The sequence below is a fragment of the Staurois parvus genome, unplaced genomic scaffold, assembly GCF_062004578.1.
Source record: "Staurois parvus isolate SC_StPar_1 unplaced genomic scaffold, SC_StPar_1.0 ptg001248l, whole genome shotgun sequence".
Classification (NCBI taxonomy): Eukaryota; Metazoa; Chordata; class Amphibia; order Anura; family Ranidae; genus Staurois; species Staurois parvus.
The window spans coordinates 384,866-409,572 of NW_028319044.1; positions in this window are offsets into that span (position 1 = coordinate 384,866).

Here is a 24,707-nt window from a genome sequence, read left to right on the forward strand (position 1 = left end):
TAGTGTTGGGGGTTACAGGGGGTTAGTGTTGGGGTTACATAGAGGGTTAGTGTTAGGGTTACAGGGAGGGTTAGTGTTAGGGTTACAGGGAGGGTTAGTGTTGGGGGTTAGTGTTGGGGTACAGGGAGGGTTAGTGTTAGGGGTACATGGAGGTTTAGTGTTAGGGTACAGGCAGGGTTAGTGTTGGGGTTACAGGGAGGAGTAGTGTTGGGGTTACAGGGAGGGTTAGTGTTAGGGTACATGGAGGTTTAGTGTTAGGGTTACAGGGAGGGTTAGTGTTAGGAATACAGGAAGTTTAATGTTAGGGTACAGGCAGGGTTAGTGTTGGGTTACAGGGAAGATTAGTGTTGGGGTTACAGGAAGGGTTAGTGTTAGGATTACAGGGGGGTTAGTGTTGGAGTTGCAGAGAGGACTAGTGTAAGGGTAACGGGGAAGGTTAGTGTTAGGGTTACAGGGAGGATTGGTGTTGGTGTTACAGGGAGGGTTAGTGTTAGGGTACAGGCAGGGTTAGTGTTGGGGTTACAGGGAGGATTAGTGTTAATGTTACAGGGAGGGTTAGTGTTAGGGTTACAGGCAGGGTTAGTGTTGGGGTTACAGGGAGGATTAGTGTTAGGGTTACAGGGAGGATTAGTGTTAATGTTACAGAGAGGGTTAGTGTTAGGGTTACAGGGAGGGTTAGTGTTAGGGTTACAGGCAGGGTTAGTGTTAGGGTACATGGAGGTTTAGTGTTAGGGTACATGGAGGTTTAGTGTTAGGGTTACAGGGAGGGTTAGTGTTAGGAATACAGGAAGTTTAATGTTAGGGTACAGGCAGGGTTAGTGTTGGGGTTACAGGAAGGGTTAGTGTTAGGATTACAGGGGGGTTAGTGTTGGGGTTGCAGAGAGGACTAGTGTAAGGGTAACGGGGAAGGTTAGTGTTAGGCATACAGAAAGGGTTAATGTTACAGTCAGAATATGGGTTAGTGTTGGGATTACATAAATGGTTAGTGTTGGGGTTACAGGGGAGGGTGATTGTAAGGGTCACAAGAAGGGTTACTGTTAGAATGAAAAGAAGGGCGAACACTAGAGTTAAAGGAAGGGTTAGTGTAATGGATACAGGGAGGGTGACTCTCAGGGTCAAAGGAAGGGTTAATGTTAGGGTCACAGGGAGGGTTAGTGTGTAGCAGGGGTGGACTGACCATTTGGAAACTCGGGCACTGCCCGAGGGCCCAGGGTCAGTAGGGGGCCCCATGAGATGCCTCTGGTACCTTTTTCATAGGCTTTTTTGAGTTTGGGCAAGGACACAGGGGCCCCATGATCCCCTATTGCCTGGGGGCCCCATGAGTTGTCAGTCCGCCCCTGCTTCTTGCATTAAAACCAAAAAAATTAAACATTTAAAATGTTATTGAATGCAGAACCTTCATTTGCATCTTTAATATCTGCCTGGAGTTCAGTTTTCAGATTTTGAGGTCTTCTGCATCCTCAGCCGCACTCACCTACTCGAGGCCCGGAGGTCTGATTTGCAGGATTCTCCTCCAGTACAGGTTCAATATTTTCCCAGACTCGCTGAAATGAAAAGTTATTCCACAGTCATTACCTGATGTCACGTCGCTGACGTACTTCTGAAAAATGGGACATAAAACCTGATTCTGCTGAAGAGAGAGAGTCACCGGCGCTGCAAAGGTTTCTGGATGATGGATCTTTGTCCGGATCTTCAGCTCGGTGTTAGGAGTTCAGTAATGGGAAAAATAGTCAGTATATATTTCATTTCTTTTACATGGCTGTCTGCGATAATTGAAGGATAAAAGAAGGACACAAGAGCACACTTTATAAAAGCAGACAGCTTCTGCTGCGCCATAATAAATGGGGGGAAGTAAAAACAAAAGGAACCTGAGAGATTTTGCGCAACAGGCGAGAAGACATTCCCACTGAGCTCGCCTGGTTTTCAACCAATGTAACATGGACTAGCAATAGCACCCTATAATGTACAGTACAATGAGATGTGGGACAACTGGCACACCCATTGGTTGTTGTTATTTGTAGGCTTGAATCTGACCACCAATCAGCAGCTAGCAGTGTTCTATAGTGTTCTATAAAACTCACTATGAGTAACAGTACTGACATACAGTCATGGCCGAAATTGTTGGCACCCTTGATATTTCTCCAGGAAATCATGTATTTCTCACGAAACGTATTGCATTAACACATGTTTTGCTATACACATGTTTATTCCCTTTGTGTGTATTGGGACAAAACAAAAAAAGGGAGGAAAGAAAGCAAATTCGACATAATGTCACACAAACCTCCAAAAATGGGCTGGACAAAAGTATTGGCACCCTTTCACAACTGCGGATAAATAAGAATGTTACAAGCATGTGATGCTCCTGTAAACTCACCTGGGGCAAGTAACAGGTGTGGGCAATATAGAAATCACACCTGAAAGCAGATAAAAAGGAGAGACGTTCACTTAACCTTTGCATTGTGTGTCTGTCTGTGCCACACTAAGCATGGACAACAGAAAGAGGAGACGAGAACTGTCTGAGGACCTGAGAACCAAAATTGTGGCAAAATATCAACAATCTCAAGGTTACAAGTCCATCTCCAGAGAACTAGATTTGCCTTTGTCCACAGTGCGCAACATTATCAAGAAGTTTGCAACCCATGGCACTGTAGCTAATCTCCCTGGTCGTGGACGGATGAGGAAAATTGATGAAAGATTGCAACGCAGAATAGTCCGGATGGTGGATAAGCAGCCCCAAACATGTTCCAAAGACATTCAAGCTGTCCTGCAGGCTCAGGGAGCATCAGTGTCAGCGCGAACTATCCGTCGACATTTAAATGAAATGAAACGCTATGGCAGGAGACCCAGGAGGACCCCACTGCTGACACAGAGACATAAAAAAGCAAGACTACAGTTTGCCAAAATGTACTTGAGTAAGCCAAAAGCCTTCTGGGAAAACGTCTTGTGGACAGATGAGACCAAGATAGAGCTTTTCGGTAAAGCACATCATTCTACTGTTTACCGAAAACGGAATGAGGCCTACAAAGAACAAAACACAGTACCTACGGTAAAATATGGTGGAGGTTCAATGATGTTTTGGGGTTGTTTTGCTGCCTCTGGCACTGGGTGCCTTGACTGTGTGCAAGGCATCATGAAATCTGAGGATTACCAAAGGATTTTGGGTCGCACTGTAGGGCCCAGTGTCAGAAAGCTGGGTTTGCGTCCAAGATCCTGGGTCTTCCAGCAGGACAATGACCCCAAACATACGTCAAAAAGCACTCAGAAATGGATGGCAAAGAAGCGCTGGAGAGTTCTGAAGTGGCCAGCAATGAGCCCAGATCTAAATCCCATTGAACACCTGTGGAGAGATCTTAAAATTGCTGTTGGGAAAAGGTGTCCTTCCAATGAGAGAGACCTGGAGCTGTTTGCAGAGGAAGAGTGGTCCAAAATTCCGGGTGAGAGGTGTCAGAAGCTTATTGATGGTTATAGGAAGCGACTGATTTCAGTTATGTTTTCCAAAGGGTGTGCAACCAAATATTAAGTTAAGGGTGCCAATACTTTTGTCCAGCCCATTTTTGGGGTTTTGTGTGACATTATGTCATATTTGCTTTTCTGCCTCTGTTTTATATTTGTTCCAATACATACAAAGGGAATAAACATGTGTATAGCAAAACATGTGTTAATGCAATACCTTTTTTGTGTGAAATACTTGATTTTCAGGAAAAATATCAAGGGTGCCAACAATTTCGGCCATGACTGTATTGCTGATGTGTGAGAGATAACATCTTAGTCATTGAAGTGCTTGTGCTGCTGATCAGATGGGAGATAGAGAGATACAAAGTAACATTGTTTATAAACATCGATCAGACGGGAGATAAAGAGATACAAAGTAACATTGTTTATAAACATCGATCAGATGGGAGATATAGAGATACAAAGTAACATTGTTTATAAACATCGATCAGACGGGAGATAAAGAGATACAAAGTACCATTGTTTATAAACATCGATCAGACGGGAGATAGAGAGATACAAAGTAACATTGTTTATAAACATCGATCAGACGGGAGATAGAGAGATGCAAAGTAACATTGTTTATAAACATCGATCAGATGGGAGAGAGATACAAAGTAACATTGTTTATAAACATCGATGAGACGGGAGATAGAGAGATACAAAGTAACATTGTTTATAAACATCGATGAGACGGGAGATGGAGAGATACAAAGTAACAATGTTTATAAACATCGATGAGACGGGAGACGGAGAGATACAAAGTAACATTGTTTATGAACATCGATGAGACGGGAGACGGAGAGATACAAAGTAACATTGTTTATAAACATCGATCAGACGGGAGACGGAGAGATACAAAGTAACATTGTTTATAAACATCGATCAGACGGGAGATAGAGAGATACAAAGTAACATTGTTTATAAACATCGATCAGACGGGAGACGGAGAGATACAAAGTAACATTGTTGATAAACATTGATTGGACGGGAGATAGATACAAAGTAACATTGTTTATAAACATCGATCAGCCGGGAGATAGATACAAAGTAACATTGTTTATAAACATTGATCAAACGGAGACAGAGAGATACAAAGTAACATTGTTTATAAACATCGATCAGACGGGAGATAGAGAGATACAAAGTAACAGTGTTTATAAACATCGATCAGACGGGAGATAGAGAGACACAAAGTAACATTGTTTATAAACATCGATCAGACGGGAGATAGAGAGATACAAAGTAACATTGTTTATAAACATTGATCAGACGGGAGATAGAGAGATACAAAGTAACATTGTTTATAAACATTGATCAGATGTACCATAGAGTCTAAGGTAAGTATAATATCTTCTCAGATTCCTGCTGATGTCTATTGGCCCACTAAGTATAGTGATAACAAACCTTCATTTCATGGTTTCCCTGTGACTATTAGGTGCACCCCGTGCAGGGAAGCTCCCTGTGTGTGGCCGGTCCTCTTCCTTACAAATGGCATTCATCCAAGGAAGATCGGGAGTTCTTCATTCCCTGATATTGGGAGGCATTCCTGTAATCTGGTTTCTGTATCCACAGACGGAACAGAGTGTACTCTTTCATGAAGTGTCATTTGGTATTGTTACATGAGTTTGATACATTTGGTGATAGCGCTTTATCATCTGCTCCCTGGAGTGATCTCTGATGGAAGTGACAACATGACACATCCTCATTAATGTTTAATCAACATGTATTGCGGCTGTGAGATTATCACAGTTACACCGCTTCGCCGCTGACTGACATGCCAGTCAAGGGATCCATGCCGCAGCGACCATGGGTTCTCATCGCAGAAAGACCAGAGACACGTGTGATGGTTGTGGGATCAGTACTATGACAGGGGGTTGTGGGTCAGGGGGCTGTGGGACAGGGGACTGTGGGACAGGGAGTTGTGGGTCAGGGGGTTGTGGGTCAGGGGGTTGTGGGTCAGGGGGTTGTGGGTCAGGGGGTTGTGGGACAGGGAGTTGTGGGACAGGGAGTTGTGGGTCAGGGGGTTGAGGGACATGGGGTTGTGGGACAGGGGGTTGTGGGTCAGGGGGTTGTGGGTCAGGGGGTTGTGGGTCAGGGGGTTGTGGGACAGGGAGTTGTGGGTCAGGGGGTTGAGGGACAGGGGGTTGTGGGACAGGGGGTTGTGGGTCAGGGGGTTGTGGGACAGGGGACTGTGTGACAGGGGACTGTGGGACAGGGGGTTGAGGGACAGGGGGTTGTGGGACAGGGGGTTGTGAAACAGGGGGTTGTGGGTCAGGGGGTTGTGGGACAGGGGGTTGTGAGACAGGGGGCTGTGGGACAGAGGACTGTGGGACAGGGAGTTGTGGGTCAGGGGGTTGAGGGACAGGGGGTTGTGGGTCAGGGGGTTGTGGGTCAGGGGGTTGTGGGACAGGGGGTTGTGGGTCAGGGGGTTGTGGGTCAGGGGGTTGAGGGACAGGGGGTTGTGGGACAGGGGGTTGTGGGTCAGGGGGTTGGGGGACAGGGGACTGTGGGACAGGGGGTTGAGGGACAGGGGGTTGTGGGACAGGGGGTTGTGAAACAGGGGGTTGTGGGTCAGGGGGTTGTGGGACAGGGAGTTGTGGGTCAGGGGGTTGAGGGACAGGGGGTTGTGGGACAGGGGGTTGTGGGTCAGGGGGTTGGGGGACAGGGGACTGTGGGACAGGGGGTTGAGGGACAGGGGGTTGTGGGACAGGGGGTTGTGAAACAGGGGGTTGTGGGTCAGGGGGTTATGGGACAGGGGGTTGTGGGACAGGGGACTTTGGGTCAAGGGGTTGTGGGACAGGTGGTTGTGGGTCAGGGGGCTGTGGGTCAGGGGGTTGTGGGACAGGGGGTTGTGGGTCAGGGGGCTGTGGGTCAGGGGGTTGTGGGACAGGGGGTTGTGGGTCAGGGGGCTGTGGGTCAGGGGGTTGTGGGACAGGGGGCTGTGGGTCAGGGGGTTGTGGGACAGGGGGCTGTGGGTCAGGGGGTTGTGCGTCAGGGGGTTGTGGGACAGGGGGCTGTGGGTCAGGGGGCTTTGGGACAGGGGGTTGTGGGACAGGGGGTTGTGGGACAGGGGGTTGTGGTTCAGGGGGTTGTGGGACAGGGGGCTGTGGGTCAGGGGGTTGTGGGTCAGGGGGTTGTGGTTCAGGGGTCTGTGGGTCAGGGGGTTGTGGGTCAGGGGGTTGAGGGACAGGGGGTTGTGGGTCAGGGGACTGTGGGACAGGGGGCTGTGGGACAGGGGGTTGTGGGTCGGGAGGTTGAGGGACGGGGGGGGCTGTGGGTCGGGGGGTTGTGGTTCAGGGGGTTGTGGGACAGGGGGCTGTGGGACAGGGGGTTGTGGGTCAGGGGGCTGTGGGTCAGGGGGTTGTGGGTCAGGGGGTTGTGGGTCAGGGGGTTGTGGTTCAGGGGGTTGTGGGACAGGGGTCTGTGGGTCAGGGGGTTGAGGGACAGGGGGTTGTGGGTCAGGGGACTGTGGGACAGGGGGCTGTGGGACAGGGGGTTGTGGGTCGGGGGGGTTGAGGGACGGGGGGTTGTGGGTTTTTGGAATGCATTTACAAATATATGTAAAAATATATGTTAAAATTACATTTTTATATGTTCAAAAAAATCTGAAGGATATATTTAAAAATGATTTTCATATATTTTGTAATATATAAAAAACGCATTTCAACATACAGTGTATATATAAATATAAATCTCTGTACCAATAAACTGTTTAATACTTAGAAATGGACAAACACAGCTCCTAGCCATGCTGGGGTAATAGGTAGCTACTGAAAGGAACATTTGAACATATCTTCTAGGAAAGAGGTTCCACTGACTAGGTCAGTGAATTTCAACTCAAAAGGACCCCAAGGGCCACACTTGTAAACAAATGTTAAGTAGAGGGTTGCATCTAAAAAAAAAAAAAAGTATTACATAAATTCGCTTTTCTTTTGGGACAAACAAACCTTTCTTTTGGTATTATTGTCTTGAACAAATTATTTTCTATTCAGCCCTTAGACAAAGAGATGTAACAAACCGTAACATTTATAATGACGCTAAAATGAAAATTGCAGTACAAACCACGGCAAAGTTATTACAAGAAAATAAAGACTTAAGGTTTTTTTATTTTATAAATATCTAAAGTGACAGAAAAAAAATTACAAGAATGAAAAAAAATATATATACAGTTGCAAGAAAAAGTATGTGAACCCCTTGGGATTACGTGGAGTTTTGCATGAATTGGGCATAAAATGTGCTCTGAACATCATCTAAGTCACAACAATAGAAGAACACAGTCTGCTGAACATAATACTACACAAACATTAGATGTTGCCATGGTTTAATTGCACATAACATGTAAACATTCACAGTGCAGGGAGGAAAAAGTATGTGAACCTTTGGACTTAATAACTGGTTGACCCTCCTTTGGCAACAATAACCTCAACCAAACGTTTCCTGTAGTTGCAGATCAGACCTGCACAACGATCTGGAGTCATTTTGGACCACTCCTCTTCACAAAACTGTTTCAGTGTAGCAATATTCTTGGGATGTCTGGTGTGAATCGCTCTCTTAAGGTCATGCCACAGCATTTCAATCGGGTTGAGGTCAGGACTCTGACTGGGCCACTCCAGAAGGCGTATTCTGTGCTGTTGCAGCCATTGTTTTGTTGAATTACTTGTATGCTTTGGGTCATTGTCCTGTTGCATCACCCATCCTCTGCGGAGCTTCAGTTGGCGGACAGATGGTTGTACGTTTTCCTGCAAAATGTCTTTATAAACTCTGGAATTCATTTTCCCATCAATGACAACAATCCGTCCAGGCCCTGAGGTAGCAAAGCAGCCCCAAACCATGATGCTCCCTCCGCCATGTTTCACAGTGGGGATGAGGTTTTGATGTTGGTGTGCTGTGCCTTTTTTTCTCCACACATAGTGTTGTGTGTTCTTCCCAAACAACTCAGTCTTGGTTTCATCTGTCCACAGTATATTTTGCCAGTAGTGCTGTGGAACATCCAGGGGCTCTTTTGCAAACTTCAAACGTGCTGCAATATTCTTTTTGGACAGCAATGGCTTCCTCCGTAGTGTCCTCCCATGTACTCCATTCTTGTTTAATGTTTTCCTTATTGTAGATGTGTCAACAAAAATGTTAGCATGTGCCAGAGATTTCTGTAGGTCTTTAGCTGACACTCTGGGATTCTTCTTTACCTCATGCAGCATTCTGCGCTGTGCTCTTGCAGTCATTCTTACAGGACGACCACGCCTAGGGAGAGTAGCAACAGTGCTAAACTTTCTCCATTTGTAGACAGTCTGTCTTACCATGGACACATGAACATCAAGGCTCAAGGAGATACTTTTGTAACCCTTTCCAGCTTCATGCAAGTCAACAATTCTTGATCATAGGTCTTCTGAGAGCTCTTTCCTGCAAGGCATGGTTCACATCAGACAGTGCTTCTTGAAACCAGTAAACCCAAAACAGGTGTGTGTTTTTTAAGGGCAGGACAGCTGTCAGCAACACATCCAATATCATCACACTGATTGGAGTCAAGGTTGGCTCACTCTTGGCTCCAATTAGCTCTGGGAGAAGTCATTAAGCTAGGGCCTCACATACTTTTTCCTCCCTGCACTGTGAATGTTTACGTTTTATGTGCAATTAAACCACGGCAACATCTAATGTTTGTGTAGTATTATGTTCAGTAGACTGTGTTCTTCTATTGTTGTGACTTAGATGACGTTCAGAGCACATTTTATGCCCAATTCATGCAAAACTCCACGTAATCCCAAGGGGTTCACATACTTTTTCTTGCAACTGTATATATATATATATATATATATACATATTAAAAAATGGAAAAACATCTGACCACAACACTTCCCACCAGTCCTCCTCTTCATCATTCAGATGTTCAGTGGCAGACTTCAGACGGGCCTGGACATGGGCTTTCTTGAGCAGAGGGACCTTGTGGGCACTGCAGGATTTCAGTCCTTGTCGGCGTAGTGTGTTACCAATTGTTTTCTTGGTGACTGTGGTCCCAGCTGCCTGGAGATCATTGACAAGATCCTCACGTGTAGTTCTGGGATGATTCCTCACTGTTCTCATGATCATTGACACTCCACGAGGTGAGATCTTGCATGGTGCACCAGACCTAGGGAGACTGACACTTGTTTTGTGTTTCTTCCATTTGTGAATGATTGCACCAACTGTTGTCACCTTCTCACCAAGCTGCTTGGCCATAGTTTGGTAGCCCAGTCCAGCCTTGTGTAGGTCTACAATCTTGTCCCTGACATCCTTGGACAGCTCTTTGGTCTTTGCCATGGTGGAGAGTTTGGAATCTGATGGTTTGATGGCTCCTGTGTACAGGTGTCTTTTATACAGGTAACACAATGAGATTAGCAGCACTCCCTTTAAGAGACTGCTTCTAATCTCAGCTTGTTACCTGTATGAAAGACACCTGGGAGCCAGAAATCCTGCTGAATGATAGGGGATCAAATCCTTCTTTCCCTCATGAACATGCAGATCAGTCATCAATTGTTAGACGCATTTCTGCTGAATTTGTTGTTGTATTCTGTCTCTCAGTGTTACAATACACAGAACATTCGATTTGTAGACCGATCATTTCTGTGTGAGGGGCGAACATTCAACATCAGCAGGGGAGCAAATACGCATTTCCTTCACTGTACCTGCAGTGGAGAGTAGGCGGGTGTCAGAGGAGCCAAGCCACACAAATGGGTGAAGATCTGCTCTAAGTACAATGTAACAATAATGTTGTTACATTGTATTTCTGAACAAATCTTCTGAATAGTATTCTGTGCAGGGGTGGACTGATCATTTGGAAACTCGGGCACTTCCCGAGGGCCCGGGATCAGTAGGGGGCCCCATGAGATGATCCTGGTACCTTTGTCATAGGCTTTTTTGAGTTTGGGCAAGGATACAGGGGCCCCATGATCCCCCATAAGTTGTCAGTCCGCCCCTGGTTCTGTGTGAAAGCTGCAATAAAGAGAGCAACTCCTGACTGTCCAAATGTGCTGGGGATGGGGGTGGGGGACAGAATCAGGAAAGGGGGCTCAAAAGAAGAAGGTCCCAGATGAAGAACAGATCCCATTTTAGGGGTCCCTAATGCAGATGTGGGGTTTACACAATTTTTTTTGTATCCATTGGAGAACAAAAAAGGTTCCTCTAAAATTGCCGCCTAATGGCGTCCTCTACATCCAGTCCCCTCCGGGATCCACAGGAACGCTGCATTCCACATTCCCGTGTTTTCCGGTGACCTGCGGATCGTACGGTGTCACACTTTAGATTGAGGGCCGCAATAACACCCTCCGCGCTCCTAATCCATGAAAAACTTATCAAACGCTTAGAAAACAAACATCGCCAACAGCTGATCCCTCTCCAACGGCGTTTAATAAGCAAGGTATGCGGTCTGTTTATTACAGGGAGACACCGAGGGGGGGGGGGGGACGATGGGTATTGCGAGAACCATTTGTATCAATTACACGTGTGTCTATTTTTAGATTCATTAGAAAATAAGAGGACATTTCAGATTGTGACACACGATGTCATCTTCTCATTAATACAGAATAATAAATAATGTCAGATTTCCGCGCAGAAAGTAAAGATTTTTTTTTTCCCTCTGTAATATCCGACCATTACGGGAAATTGCACACCTGTGGAAAATAAATGACACGGATTAAAGACTGAGAATTACGGCGATTAAATGGAGATGTGAGGCCGAAGGAGAAGGCAGAACCACCCAACTTCGGAGGTATCATACGTTCCGTACAAATGATAGAACATACAGATACGATCATGGCCGAAATGATCGGCATCCCCGCAATTTATCCGCTGAGGCACCACTTCACCCAGAAAATTGCCGCAATGACAAATGTTTCATCATTCTCACCTTTGCTTCTTTGGCTTGTATTGGTGACACAAAAAAGTGGAGAAACAAAAAGCCAATTCTGACGCATTCCACGCAGAACCCCAAAAATGGACAAAATTATTGGCACCTTGTAAGAAATATTTGCATTCCAAGTCTGTGACGCTCCTGTCATTAACCGCCTCCCGCCTGCCAAATAGTCCAATGACGGGTGCAAGGCGGTTCTCTCGTTCTGGGAGGACGTCATATGATGTCCTCCCATTCTAACCGCGCATGCGTGGCTCCGGGAACGCGCAGCGTGACGATCGGTGGTGCGCTGTGTCCCTCGGACACAGTGGATCACCGATCTATGGAAAGAGCCGAAGATGTCAGCTTGGTCATGTGATCAGCTGTGTCCAATCACAGCTGATCGCATGTAAACAGGGAAATGCCAGTTATCAGCATTTCTCTCCCCACGAGCTGTCACGCTGACAGAGGAGAGGAGAGCCGGTAATCGGCATTCCTCGGAGGGGACATCTACACTGATCATCAGGGGACTGATGATCAGTGTGCCCTGATAATCTGTGTAGCCCCAGCAGTGCCACCTGTCAGTGTCCATCAGTGCCAGCTGTCAGTGCTCATCCATGCCACCTGCCAGTGCCACTCAGTGCCACATTTCAGTGCGCATCTGAGCTGCCTTTCAGTGTAACCCATCAGTGTCAGTCAGTGCCACCTATCAATGCCAGTCAGTGCCACCTATCACTGCTGTCAATCAGTGCCACCTATTAGTGCCAGTAAGTGCCGCCTATCAGTGCCCGTCAGTGCTGCCTCTCAGTGCCGCCTAACAGTGCCAGTCAGTGCCGCCTATCAGTGCCACCTGTCAGTGCCATATATGAGTGCTGCCTTTCAGTGCCCATCAGTGATGCCTGTCAATGCCCATCAGTGCCACCTACCAGTGCCTCCTCATCAGTGCCCACCAGTGCAGCCTATCAGTGCCCATCACTGCAGCCTGAAGGAGAAAAATCACTTATTTACAAAATTTTATAACAAAAACATATTTTTTTCAACATTTTCAGTGGTTTTTGGTTTGTTTGAGAAAAAATAAAAATCCCCGAGGTGATTAAATACCACCAAAATAAAGCTCTATCTGTCACAAAAAATGATAAAAATTTCATATGGGTACAGTGTTGCATGACCGCGCAATTGTCATTCAAAGTGTGACAGCACTGAAAGCTGGAAATTGGCCTGGACAGGAAGGGGGTAGAAGTGTCCGGTAGGCAGGAGGGGGGTAGAAGTGCCCTGTAGGCAGGAAGGGCGTAGAACTGCCCGGTAGGCAGGAAGGGGGTAGAAGTGCCCTGTAGGCAGGAAGGGGGTGACAGTGCCCGGGAGGCAGGAAGGGGGTAGAAGTGCCCTGTAGGCAGGAAGGGGGTAGAAGTGCCCTGTAGGCAGGAAGGGGGTAGAAGTGCCCTGTAGGCAGGAAGGGGGTAGAAGTGCCCGGTAGGCAGGAAGGGGGTAGAAGTGTCCTGTAGGCAGGAAGGGGGTAGAAGTGTCCTGTAGGCAGGAAGGGGGTAGAAGTGCCCTGTAGGCAGGAAGGGGGTAGAAGTGCCCTGTAGGCGAGGGGTTAAACTCCCCGTATCCATGACCAGGATCTGACAACATAGAAATCACACCGGCAGCCAGTTACAATGGTGAAAAATGGCCTCCACCTTTCTGTTGTGTGTCTCTGTGTGCCACATGGAGCATGGAGAAGAGGAAGAGCAACAAAGAATTGTGTGAGAATTTGAGAACAAAAATGGTGGAAAAGCATGGGTAATCTCAAATTTACAGGTTCATCTCCAGAGATTTTAATGTTCCTGTGTCCACTGTGCGCAACATTGTCAAGAAATTTACAGCCCATGCCACTGTAGCTAATTTGTACGTGGATGAAAGAGAAAAATTGATCAAAGATTGCAAAGAAGGATTGTTCGATTGGTGGATAAAGAACCTCGATCAACTTCCAGACAAATTCCAGCTGACCTTCAGGTACAACTGTGTCCGCTCACACTATATGTCGCTATCTGAATGAAAAGGGACTCTATGGTAGGAGATCCAGGAGGACCCCACTGCTGACACAGAGACATAAAAAGCCAGACTGGAGTTTGCCAAAACTTACCTGAGGAAGCCAAAATCCTTCTGGGAGAATGTGCTGTGGGCATACAAAACAAAATCCCATCTTTTTGGTAAAGCCCATCATTCTACTGTTTTCAGAAAAAGCAATGAGGCCTTTAAAGAAAAGTCACACATGGTGGGGGGGGTCACTGATATTTTGGGGGTGCTTTGCTGCCTCAGGCACTGGATGTCTTGGCCGTGTGCATGGCCGTGTGCATGGCATGATGAAATCTGAAGACTACCAAAGAATTCCGGGGTGCAATGTAGGGCCCGGTGTCAGAAAGCTGGGTGTCCATCAGAGGTCATGGGTCTTACAGCAAGACAATGACCCAAAGCACACGTCAAAAAGCCCCAAGAGATGGTTTCAGACAAAGCGCTGGAGATGACTGAACTGGACAGTAATGGGTTTAGATCTCCATCCCATAGAGCTCCTGTGGAGAGATCTCAGAACAGCAGTTGGGAAAAGGAACCTTCCAATCTGGGAGACCTGGAGCAGTTGGTGAAAGAAGAGCGATCCAAAATTCCAGTAGAGAGGTGGAAGAAACTCATTGATGGGTATAGGAAGCCATTGATTTCAGTTATTGTTTCCAGTCATGGCTTCCAGGCTCCCTAAGAGCCCTCAACCCCCACAGTTCCCACCAACTCTCCCACATTGTTCAAGACCCGTAGCCTCCACAGTGCCCACCAACCTCCCAGAGCCCCACCCAGCATTTATTGTGTGTATATAAACTGTATTATCTACTATTATGGCATGTCAGTGGTCCTTAACCACGGGGCTGTGTCCTCCCCTCTCCTAGGGCCCCCAGCCAGCTGCAGATCCCTTAACCTCCCACAGTGGCCCCTTGAGGGTTAGGGACTGATGGGAATATACAATAGATATGTAAAGCGCTGCGTACATTGACAGCGCTATATAATTACCTGAAATAAATAAATAAAATAAATAGTGACTCACAATGTTCCAGGCTCCATTGGATCCCTCAGCCTCCACAGTGCCCCCCCATCCTCCCATAGTGGCCCACAATGTTCCAGACCCTCTGGGATCCCTCAGCCTCCACAGTGCCCCCCCATCCTCCCGTAGTGGCGCACAATGTTCCATGCCTCCTGGGATCCCTCAGCCTCCACAGTGCCCCCCAACCTCTCATAGTGACCCATAATGTTCCAGGCCCTCTGGGATCCCTTAGCCTACACAGTGCCCCCCATCCTCCCAAAGTGGCCCACAATGTTCCAGGCCCTCTGGTATCCCTCAGCCTCCACAGCAGGTGCTGACTGACAACTCATGGGGCCCCGGGCAATAGGGAATCATGGGACCCCTGTGTCCTTGCCCACACTGAAACCACACCGAAAAAAGCCTATGAAAGGTACCAGGGGCATCTCATGGGGCCCCCTACTGACCCTGGGCCCTCGGGCAGTGTCCGAGTGCCCAAATGATCAGTCCGCCCCTGCTTCACAGTGCCCCCCAACCTTTCATAGTGACCCACAATGCTCCCTGGTCCCCGAGAGCCCTAAACCTCCACAGTGCCCCCCATCCTCTCATAGTGACCCACAATGTTTCAGGCCCCCTGGGATCCCTCAGCCTCCACAATGCCCCCCATCCTCTCATAGTGACCCACAATGTTCCAGGCCCCCTGGGATCCCTCAGCCTCCACAGTGCCCCTCATCCTCTCATAGTGACCAACAATGTTCCAGGCCCCCTGGGATCCCTCAGCCTCCACAGTACCCCCCATCCTCCCATAGTGGCCCACAATGTTTCAGGCCACCTGGGATCCCTCAGCCTACACAGTGCCCCTCAATCTCCCACACCTCCACCCAGCATTTATTGTGTACAGGGGCGGGCACTGCCCGAGAGCCCGGGGTCAGTAGGGGGCCCCATGAGATGCCCCTGGTACCTTTTTCATAGGCTTTTTTGAGTTTGGGCAAGGACACAGGGGCCCCATGATCCCCTATTACCTGGTGGCCCCATGAGTTGTCAGTCCGCCCCTGATTGTGTATTATCTACTGATGAAGCATGGAAGGTTTTGAAAGAATTTACCGGGCCTTGGTCTCGAAAAGGATTGAGGACTTCTGATCCAGGTAATGTAATACACAAGAAATGTTGGTTTTATTTTCTTTTCCTTAATTGTCCTTGTTCTCTTAATCCTCTTACTTGGCCTTGTTTTGTAGCGGCATCACCTTGACAAGTCCCGATCATACGATATGAAGCTGGCCTCCAAGCAGAGTCCATAGTTCAGGTTCATTGGTGCCATGCTGCGTACCCTCCATTTTCCCCATACTTGACATAAAGCTTGAATTACCTGGGCCGATGGCTTTGGCATTGTAGTGATGTCTAGTTGTTATGACACCTGTGTTAAAGTTTAATACCTCCCTCCTTGCCATCTGGCCTCCCGTACACAAAGGGCCCCACAGGCAGGAGAGGAGACGGCTCCAACGGCACCATTGTCTTGCATTCATGTCCTCTCTCGCTCGCCTCAGCTCGCCTCAATGTCTCCTCCATTCACTTTCAATTTGCTGTCAGACAGCAGAAGGTTATGGAGAGGATGAAAGCTTCAAACGTTTCCTTTTGACAACATCACCGAAATAGGAGATGGGAATCCGCCATGCACCTCGTTGGAGAGAAAGAAGGCAGTTGCAGACTTGTGGAAGATTTATATTTGCTCTCTATTTTAGTTTAACCCCTTCCAGTCCGGACGCTTTCTCCCCCTTCCTGTCCGGACACTTTCACCCCCTTCCAGTCCGGACACTTTCCACCCCCCCTTCCAGTCCGGACACTTTCCCCCTCTTCCAGTCCAGACACTTTCCCCCCCTTCCAGTCCGGACACTTTCACCCCCTTCCTGTCCGGACACTTTCCCCCCCTTCCAGTCCAGACACTTTCCCCCCTTCCAGTCCGGACACTTTCCGCCCCTTCCAGTCCGGACACTTTCACCCCCTTCCAGTCTGGACACTTTCCCCCCCTTCCAGTCCAGACGCTTTCACCCCCTTCCAGTCCGGACGCTTTCACCCCATTCCAGTCCGGACGCTTTCACCCCCTTCCAGTCCGGACGCTTTCCCCCCCTTCCAGTCCGGACGCTTTCACCCCCTTCCAGTCCGGACGCTTTCACCCCCTTCCAGTCCGGACACTTTCCCCCCCTTCCAGTCCGGACACTTTCACCCCCTTCCAGTCCAGGCACTTTCACCCCCTTCCAGTCCAGGCACTTTCACCCCCTTCCAGTCCGGACACTTTCACCCCCTTCCAGTCCGGACACTTTCACCCCCTTCCAGTCCGGACACTTCCCCCCCTTCCAGTCCGGACGCTTTCACCCCCTTCCAGTCCGGACACTTTCACCCCCTTCCAGTCAGGACACTTTCACCCGCTTCCAGTCTGGACACTTTCCCCCCCTTCCAGTCCGGACACTCTCCCCCCCTTCCAGTCCGGACACTTTCCCCTCCTTCCAGTCCGGACACTCTCCCCCCCCTTCCAGTCCGGACACTTCCCCCCCCCCTCCAGTCCGGACACTTTCCCCCCATTCCAGTCCGGACACTTTCCCCTCCTTCCAGTCCAGACACTTTCCCCTCCTTCCAGTTCAGACACTTTCACCCTCTTCCAGTCCGGACGCTTTCACCACTTTCCAGTCCGGATGCTATCACCCCCTTCCAGTCCGGATGCTTTAACCCCCTTCCAGTCCGGACACTTTCACCCCCTTCCAGTCCAGACACTTTCCCTCACCTTCCAGTCCGGACACTTTCACCCCCTTCCAGTCCGGACACTTTCCCCGCCTTCCAGTCCGGACACTTTCACCCCCTTCCAGTCCGGACACTTTCACCCCCTTCCAGTCCGGACACTTCCACCCTCTTCCTGTCAAGGCCAATTTTCAGCTTTCAGCGCGATCACACTTTGAATAACATTTGCGTAGTCATGCGACACTGTACCTGTATGAATTTTTTAGCATTTTTTGGAGACAGATAAAACATTATTTTTTTCTTATCACATTTTGCAAACAAATAATCTTTCTTCATAAATCTTGGCCAAAATGTATTCAGCTATCTTTTTAGTAAAAAAAAAAAAAAAACCCAAATTAGGTTATAACTAAAAATAAAAATTTTAAAATTTTTTTTTACATTTTTATTTATTTTTTTTTAAATTATTATTAATGTTTTTTTTTACATACTGTCACCCTAGCAGTGTGGTGTCACCATGGTGATCCTGTACTACTTGTGGGGGGTGATGAAGATTTTTTTTTTTTTACACTGATTGCTTTTACACCCATAAAGGCTGTAAAAGCAATAATTTCTCCTTTTCTCTGGCTGCATTCCTGTCATGTCATGTCAAAAGTGACATCATTGCTTACTACTCTGCATGTGATCACTGTTTGGCCAATCAGTGATCACATGATGGGGACCTCACACAGAGGTCCTGTATAGGGATCGGTGTTTGGTGGACACAGCGGGCATTGTATTGCAGTGCTGCGCACTCCCAGGGAGCACGCACAAGCAGGGAAGCGGGGAGGACGTTCATAAATGGCCACCCATCCCTGCAGTGCCACCGTCCGGCCGTTTATATACAACTGCTGGATGGGAGGTGATTATTGGGTTAGTTCACCTTCTCAGAACTAACCCTTTAACCCCCTCCCGTGGTTAAAGGGTTAGGGTTATGTGTGTGTGTGTGTATATATATATATATACAGTTTGAAATATATATTTTGAAAGTGTAAATGATGGAAATAAAATCTAACTTTTGTTGACATATTATAAGAATATCTAATCTGTAATTTGATGCCTTTTGGAGATTTTTCCATCTTTCCTTGGCTTCTTTATGCACATTAATACACATTTTTAGCTGGGGTGCCCAAACTTTCGATCCCCACTGTAAATATATATGTGTGTGTGTATATATATATATATATATATATATATATATAAATATATATATATACTGTATGTTGAAATGCATTTGTATTACAAAATATATGAAAAATATCTTTAAAAACATTTTTTAAAATATACTGTATGTCTTTAAAAATACATTTAATCTACATTTTTGTAGTGCATTTACAAATATATGTAAAAAATATATGTTAAAATGACTTTATTTATATGTTAAAAAAAATCTGAAGAATAAAAATATTTTTCATACATTTTGACATTTTGTAATATATAAAAAAACGCATTTCAGCATGCAGTATATATATATATATATATATATATATATACTGTATATACACACTGTATGTTGAAATGCATGTTTATTGCAAAATATATGAAAAATACTTTTAAAAATACATTTTCAAATATACTGTATGTCTTTAAAAATACATTTAATCTACATTTTTGTAGTGCATTTACAAATATATGTAAAAAAAATTAAAATGACTTTTTTATAAGTTACATAGTTACATAGTCTGGCTGAAAAAAGACAAAAGTCCATCCAGTTCAACCATAGGAAAAAAAAAAAAAGTTATAATCCTACACCCACAGTTGATCCAGAGGAAGGCAAAAAAACAGCAAAGCACGATCCAATTTGCTCCTGCAGGGGAAACATTCCTTCCTGATCCCCCGAGAGGCAATCGGATATTCCCGGGATCAACTTTCCCTATAAATGTTATATCCAGTTATATTCTGTGTATCCAAGAAAGAATCCAGGACTTTCCTACAGTAATCCACTGAGTAATCCAACTCTTAAAGGAGTGTTAAAAATAATCTGAAGAATATATTTCAAAAATATATATTTTTAAAAATATTTTTCAGATATTTTGTAATATATAAAAAATGCATTTCAACATGCAGTATATATATATATATTTTTTTTTTTCAATATATTGAATAAGTTCAAAATTGCAGTATTTCAAACGTATGTCAATATATTTGGGAAGAATATTTTTAAACTATATTTCTTCCATGTGGGTAGTGGCTGATAGTAGGAGAGAGCAGAGCGACAGAGAGATGAGCTCATCACGGTGCTGCTTCTCCTTTCACTGTACAGTCACAGGTTGGGGCTTGGTCCGGGATGATCTTGAATGATGCTGCCCATCAGACTGAGGACGCCTAGCAGCAGAAAAAAAGGACTGCGGGGAAATCACTGGGCTGGTTTTGTTATTTCTTGTTTTATTGGGCTTTTTTATATTGTTTATTTTGTCTTGCTGGAGTCCTGTTTTAACCTCGGTTCACATCTGTGTGGGTGGTGCCGCCGTGGGACTCGCACAAATGCCTGCAGCCGCACCACCCACACAGAGGAATGCGGGACCTGCGGTCTTAAATCACCCTGGAAATCGCAAACGTACTGGGAACCTCGGTTCCCATGAGGGCTGTGATTTCTAAAGTAGCGCAAGGACTTCTTCCCTGCGTGTCCTGGGGCCACAGGAGTCCATTCAAATGAATGGGCTCCCGTGCCCATGCAAATCACGGACCGCCCAGATGTGAACCAGGGCTTAAAGAAGATCTAAACCCAAAGACTGAAATCTCATATAAGTTTTTACATCATAGAGCCGAGAGAGAAAACAAAAACTACTCTTGCAATACCCACAAGGAAGAAAAATATATTTTAAATATATTTTAAAAATACATTCTTAATATATTCTTCTCAAATATATTGACATATATTTCAAATACTACAATTTTGGCCGTATTCAATATATTTCAAAAAATATATTTGTGAATTTATTATTAAAAATATATTCAGAACACACGCAAAGTGTCATTTGGAATGCATTTACAAGTATATTTAAAAATCTATGTTTAAATGCATTTTTTTTAGATGTTCAAAAATATCTAGAAAATATAATTAAAAAAATATATTTTTAAATATATGCCTTTGGAAAATATATTTCAATTTTAAATTTTTGGAATACATGTTAAAACATATTTGCGTAGGCCAATATATTGTAAATATATGTTGCTTGTATAATTATATTTTTTATAAATATATTGGAAATATATTTCTCTTCCATATGGGTAGGGCCTCACCTGCATTGCAAGGGTTAAATGCTCATAGGGTACCAGGAAAAAAGGACTTTTTTTTTTCTTTTTACCAAATCCCTACACTGCAAGGCTATTGGCTTCACTATGACTTCACTGCCCGCTTGCTTGTTCTGGTCAACAACACAGAAAGTATTGAAGCCAGAGGATAGACATGACGACCAGGTGGTGAGCATTTTTACAAGAGCAAGGGGAAGCCTACGGGTTTGTTTTAAAGGCTTTTCCGAACCCTTATGACAATGACAGGTGACAGATAATCATGACTCTTCGCCAGTCGCGGGGAACATGAGTCAGCGAGCCGCAGTTCAATGGTGAGCAGACGGAGAATGACATTAAATATCAGAGGGTGACAAGTGAAAAATACGCGGCTGACACCGGTACGGCACATCGTGATGACTCCCAGACGCTTCTGAGAACATCGAGGTGCTTCTGTCTGGAGAGAACTACCGATATGGAACTTCTAAAAATGTAAAAATTTTTCTTGTTATTCGATGAAGGTGGTGATACAGTGATAGATACACTTGATATGTGTGTGTGTGTGTATATATATATATATGTATATAGTGAAGGAAATGTGTATTTGCTCCCCTGCTGATGCTGAATGTTCGCCCCTCACAAAGAAATGATCGGTCTAACAATGGAATGTTCGGTGTAACACTGAGAGACAGAATACAACAACAAATTCAGCAGAAATGCGTCTAACAAATGATGACGGATCTGCATGTTCATGAGGGAAAGAAGGATTTGATCCCCTTCACAAAACATGACTTAGTACTTGGTGGCAAATCACTTGTTGGCCATCACAGAGGTCAGATGGTTCCTGGAGTTGGCCCCCAGGTTCGCACACATCTCAGGAGGGATTTTGGCCCACTCCTCTTGGCAGATCCTCTCCAAGTCATTAAGGTTTGGTAGCTGACGTTTGGCAACTCAAACTTTCAGCTCCCTCCACAGATTTTCAGTCGGATGAAGGTCTGGAGACTGGCTAGGCCACTCCAGGACCTTAATGTGCTTCTTCTTGAGCCGCTCCTTTGTTGCCTTGGCCGTGTGTTTTGGGTCATTGTCATGCTGGAACACCCATCCACCACCCATTTTCAATGCCCTGGCTGAGGGAAGAAGGTTCTCACCCAAGATTTGATGGTACATTGCCCTGTCGATCGTCCCTTTGATGCGGTGCAGTTGTCCTGTCCCCTTAGCAGAAAAACACCCCCAAAGCAGAATGTTTCCACCACCATGTTTCACAGTTGGGATGGTGTTTTTGGGGTCATAGGCAGCATTCCTCCTCCTCCAAACACGGCGAGTTGAGTTGATGCCAAAGAGCTGGATTTTGGTCTCATCTGACCATAACACTTCCCACCAGTCCTCCTCTGCATCATTCAGATGTTCAGTGGCAGACTTCAGACGGGCCTGGACATGTGCTTTCTTGAGCAGAGGGACCTTGCGGGCACTGCAGGATTTCAGTCCTTGTCGGCGTAGTGTGTTACCAATTGTTTTCTTGGTGACTGTGGTCCCAGCTGCCTGGAGATCATTGACAAGATCCTCACGTGTAGTTCTGGGATGATTCCTCACTGTTTTCATGATCATTGACACTCCACGAGGTGAGATCTTGCATGGTGCACCAGACCTAGGGAGACTGACACTTGTTTTGTGTTTCTTCCATTTGTGAATGATTGCACCAACTGTTGTCACCTTCTCACCAAGCTGCTTGGCCATAGTTTGGTAGCCCAGTCCAGCCTTGTGTAGGTCTACCATCTTGTCCCTGACATCCTTGGACAGCTCTTTGGTCTTTGCCATGGTGGAGAGTTTGGAATCTGATGGTTTGATGGCTCCTGTGGACAGGTGTCTTTTATACAGGTAACACAATGAGAGAACAAAAGCGCACTTTGCGTTTCAGCATGCGCTGACCCCGCCCTGTCATGTGACGTGGCCTACCACTTGGTGGCTGAGTGGCTGTTGTTCCCAGTGGCTTCCACTTTGTTATAATCCCACTAACAGTTGAGCGTGGAATATTTAGTAGCCAGGAAATGTCACGGATGGACTTATTGCCCAGGTGGCCACCTATCACGGGACCACGCTTGGAGTCACTGAGCTCCTGAGAGCGACCCATTCTTTTACCAATGTTTGTAGAAGCAGTCTGCATGACTCTGCAGACAGTTGGTGACTTCTGCGCACTGTGCGCTTCAGCATGTGCTGACCCTGGTACATCCAGTTGGCCCATTTTGTTTTTCATTAACTTTTTGGTCTGATCTATGCTTGCCCCAAGCATGTTTGAAGCTATTTACTATCGACTGGTCGACTCCCTTTGCTGGAAGTGTATTCCAAGCAGGGGCAGACTGGCCATTTGGAAACTCAGGCACTGCCCGAGGGCCCGGGTCAGTAGGGGGCCCCATGAGATGCCCCTGGTACCTTTTATAGGTTTTTTTGGGTGTGCTTAGAGTGTGGGCCCTTTTTAATAGGCATTTTTGAGTTTGGGAAAGGACACAGGGGCCCCATGATCCCCTATTGCCCAGGGGCCCCATGAGTTGTCAGTCCGCCCCTGATTCCAAGCATCAACTACTCTTTCAGTAAAACATTACTTTCTGAGATCATTCTTGTGACATCGAGGTGTACGGCAGTCTTACAGGAATCCCTCATCCCTTCACGCAAGGCACGCGGTACCGATCAGTAGCGCTCCCTGGGGGCCCATCGCAGACCTTCACCCCATTGTTGTTTTAGTTTTTCCATCCATAATTGAATTTGATTGTATTGACAGAAACCTGAAGATGCCCCCCTCCCCGAGGGCGAACGGTTATCAATTTTTTCTATGGCTGCTGATTGGGATTTCAATAATGAATCTCATATTCCGTCCCGGAGTGAAAACATTTGGAAAATTAGATCATTTACAAGCTCATGCCTGGTGGAGGTGAGGGACGATCCATCATCTCAGCCGGTAGAAAGTCATTTTGTGACCATCAAGTGAAATGGTCATCTAGAGGAAGAATGCTCCCGCTGGACATGGCGCCTGATTCTTTCAGTTTGCATTATCGGCTAAGGCACTCAGGACTGCTGAAGTGGCCTCTCTGCTATTGTGTGTCATTTTAGCATGCCCAAAAACTGACCCCCCCCCCCCAGGCCGATCTAAAAGATGTTAGTCAGCTATGCATTAATGAACATTATTTCATGTTTTTTTTTTTTTTACTTCATGCATTTATAAGTACAGTACTTAAAGTTGACCTGCAATCTATGCACAGCAGAGCTCAGACTGGGGGAGGGGGAAGCAGCACAGGAAGCATGCCCATGCTTCAGTGCTCATATTCTAGTAGGGATGACCTCAGGCATGTTCGGATCCTAGTCCGGACCCACCTAAGGGATCCCACCAGGGAGTTGCCATCTGTAATGTGCCAATTATAAGCAGCCATTCTCCACCCAGGGGCGGACTGACCCTTCGAGCACTCGGACACTTCCCGAGGGCCCGGGGTCAGTAGGGGGCCCCATGAAATGCCCCTGGTACCTTTTATAGGTTTTTTTGGGTGTGCTTTGAGTGTGGGCAAGGACACAGGGGCCCCATAATCTCCTATTGCCTGGGGGCCCCATGAGTTGTCAGTCCGCCCCTGTCTCCACCCCACAGATGCACAAGGGGTAGGTAGCTGCAGGATGCGGAATGCCTCAGCCACTTAGGAGAGGCCACATACAGTGGGATTGCTCAGGTGGGTTAGGACTAGCATCTAAACACGCTTGTACTCATCTCTAATGACGAGGAACATGCTGGTAGAAGGGGAGGGCAGAGTAAAAAAAAAAAGGAGGAGGTGGAAGCATGTCTGTGCTGCAGTGCTGATTTGCAAAGAACATGCTGATAGAAGGAGAGAGCAGAGTGACAGAGAAATTAGCTCATCAGTCTTCTGCTTCTCTTTTCACTGTCCAGTCACAGGTTGGGGCCTGGTCCGGGATCACCTTGAATGATGCTGCCTATCAGACCGAGGACACCTAGTGGCAGAAAAAAAGGACTGCAGTGGAAATCACTGGACTAGTTTTGTCTGGCAATTTTTTTTTCGTTTTTGCTTTGCTGGAGTCCTGCTTTAAAGTAAATTTAAACCCAAACACTGTTGGAGGGACAAGACCTGTGTTACTGATAAACAGCAAAGAAAATCCGGGTCAAAGAAAAATCAGTGCAACTCGGCCTGGTGGAGCAGTGTAAATTGTAGGGCTGGATGGACAGAAATGATTGCAGCTCTGCATTTATGAATACATAAAGTACCGGCAAGTGCTTCAGAATGCAGCCACTGGTGTGCAGTAGGATGAAAGCAGTGCCAA